Raw genomic sequence first — 3308 nt, 5'->3', positions numbered from 1 at the left:
TTTTTTTTTCTTCTTCTTTTTTTCCTCCCTGTATCATTGATTTTGTTTTCGTTGGTTTTCTTTTCTTTTCATTCTCGAAGGTCTGATGAGAAAGTTGGGTATTGCTAAGATCAGACATCTCTTTATTTTCAGCAGGTGCGGTGAAGCGTGTATGGGTTGTTCTGCACGCTCCGACACCTCATCGAAACTGAAAATGAAGGCTGAAACTGAAATATGTGGCGGGGCTTAGTAGGTGGTGTCCTAAGTACGTTAAATCAGAACAGGCACCACTGAACACCACCGAAGTGACTCAGCAGCAGTGCAGGGTCTCCTCTGGTGTGTGGCCTCCTGGCGACCTAACAAAGATGGTTCCCTGTGGACTGCAGACGCTGAAACTGCGACGGACGAACCCGGGTGTGGCCGTGTATGGGGGGAATCTAAATGAGCGGCGTGGGAGTAATGCCACTGAAACGGTGCAGATGATGGGGCAGCAAAAAAAAAAAAAAAAAAAAAAAAAAAAATGTAACGGGAAAAGTCTCTTAAAACGTCAGTTATGTTTAAACGATGTGTGTGACTGGCAACACAGGCGAGTGGTCAAGGCGATGAGCTTTCAGTCTGAAGGTTTGTGGTTCGAATCGCGGTCACGGTATCCAGTGGGTTAAAATGTGGAATTTTGTTTTTTCTCTTCTGATCTCCCAGGTCAACATGTGCAGGCCTGCAAATGTATATCAAACACGTTAAATATCCCGCAAACGTGGGAGTTGCCGCTCAATAACTTCTTCTTCCTCCTCCTCTTCTTCTTCTTCTTCTTCCTCCTCTTCTTCTTCCTCTTTTTCTTCTTCTTCCTTTTCCTCCTCCTCTTCTTCTTCTTCTTCCACCTCCTCCTCTTCTCCTCCTCCTCTTCCTCTTTTTCTTCTTCTTTTTCCACCTCCTCTTCTTCTTCTTCCTCTTTTTCTTCTTCTTCTTTTTTTTCTTCTTCCTCCTCCCCCTCTTCTTGTTCTTCTTCTTCCTCTTTCTCCTACTCCTCTTCTTCTTTTTCTTCTTTCTCCTCTCCTCTTCTTCCTCTCTTCTTCTTCTTCTTCTTCCTCCTCCTCCTCCTCCTCTTCTTCTTCTTCTTCCTCCTCCTCCTCCTCCTCTTCTTCTTCTTCTTCTTCCTCCTCCTCCTCCTCTTCTTCTTCTTCTTCTTCTTCCTCCTCCTCCTCTTCTTGTAGAAAGTGTGGTTGTGTGAATCACGGTGGAGTGGGTAATTTAGCTGCTACCACTCCTGTCACTTTAGCCCAGAAATGGTTCTGACGGGCGCAATAGCCGAGTGGTTAAAGCGTTGGACTTTCAATCTGAGGGTCCCGGGTTCGAATCACGGTGACGGCGCCTGGTGGGTAAAGGGTGGAGATTTTTACGATCTCCCAGGTCAACATATTTGCAGACCTGCTCAGTGCCTGAACCTCCTTCGTGTGTATACGCAAGCAGAAGATCAAATACGCACGTTAAAGATCCTGTAATCCATGTCAGCGTTCGGTGGGTTATGGATACAAGAACATACCCAGCATGCACACCCCCGAAAGCGGAGTATGGCTGCCTACATGGCGGGTTAAAAACGGTCATACACGTAAAAAGCCCACTCGCGTATATGCGAGTGAACATGGGAGTTGCAGCCCACGAACGCAGAAGAAGAAGAAGAAGGTTCTTTTGGAATGTACATCATGACGCCGACGAAAAATAAAAATAAAAATAAAATAAAATAAAATACCAACACTCCATATGCTGTTTGTGATCGATTTTATACCACTCTGTGATGTCCAAATCTGTCCACTGAAATGTCGCTGACTAAGCTAGCTTTTAGATGTTTTACTGCATGCCTTGTCACGTGACTCTCTCAACCTGCTGTTGTCTTTTTATCGGAATGCAGCACATAAAATGTGGACGGAATAAAAAAAAAATATATATATATATATAAAACTAATGGTCCAAGGGTGTTTTAAATTTCTCTGTGAATCACACGTATGTCCATAAAATCCCCCCCTGTATGCGTTATAAAAAAAAAAGTGTCGTTGTTGTTTTTTAATTGCCAGCTGTCGTATTTGTGTGATCCTATGGTGTGGTTAACTCACTCAGTACGGCCAGTCCTCTCTTCTCTTGTTTGTGTGTGTGTGTGTGTGTGTGTGTGTGTGTGTGTGTGTGTGTGTGTGTGTGTGTGTGTTCTGCCCTTCTCTCCATCTCCCGCCCTCAACTGTTCCCTGCACCATTGTTTTAACTCTCTCCATACGAACGGCGAAAGAGACGACGTTGACAGCGTTTCACCCCAATTACCATCATCAAAATATTGCAAGCGGAAGGCTCTTACACTGAAGAGGTGAATGTTGACAAAGAATACCACAATTCTGACGACGGAAGCTAAAGCTTGGGTCATTCAGACACCCACTGGACATCCGAGGGGTCTGTGTAGAGGAGAAGAGAGGACTGGCCGTACTGAGTGAGTTAAACGCTGTGATTGATTTTTTCACAGTGATGGTAACGCAGTCCCAAAGAGAATAAAGAAGTTCAGAAAAATAGTGGTGACTGTCGTCTTTACCTGTAAGTTTGATCTTAGCTCAGCAAGGTGAAAGCCCTTCACTGACATCCTGACCTGTAAGTTTGATCTTAGCTCAGCAAGGTGACAGCCCTTCACTGACATCCTGACCTGTAAGTTTGATCTTAGCTCAGCCAGGTGACAGCCCTTCACTGACATCCTGACCTGTAAATTTGATCTTAGCTCAGCAAGGTGACAGCCCTTCACTGACATCCTGACCTGTAAGTTTGATCTTAGCTCAGCAAGGTGACAGCCCTTCACTGACATCCTGACCTGTGAGCTGTGTCTGATCTCAGTGAGGTGACAGCCCTTCACTGACATCCTGATCTGTAAGTGTGATCTTAGCTCAGCAAAGTGACAGCCCTTTACTGACATCCTGACCTGTAAGTTTGATCTTAGCTCAGTGAGGTGACAGCCCTTCACTGACATCCTGATCTGTAAGTTTGATCTTAGCTCAGCAAGGTGACAGCCCTTCACTGACATCCTGACCTGTAAGTTTGATCTTAGATCAGCGAGGTGACAGCCCTTCACTGACATCCTGACCTGTAAGCTGTCTGATCTCAGTGAGGTGACAGCCCTTCACTGACATCCTGACCTGTAAGCTGTCTGATCTCAGTGAGGTGACAGCCCTTCACTGACATCCTGACCTGTAAGCTGTATCTGATCTCAGTGAGGTGACAGCCCTTCACTGACATCCTGACCTGTAAGCTGTATCTGATCTCAGTGAGGTGACAGCCCTTCACTGACACCCTGACCTGTAAGT

Source organism: Babylonia areolata, chromosome 33 (assembly GCF_041734735.1).
Source record: "Babylonia areolata isolate BAREFJ2019XMU chromosome 33, ASM4173473v1, whole genome shotgun sequence".
NCBI classification, from domain to species: Eukaryota; Metazoa; Mollusca; class Gastropoda; order Neogastropoda; family Buccinidae; genus Babylonia; species Babylonia areolata.
Note: the sequence above shows the minus strand (reverse complement) of the source record.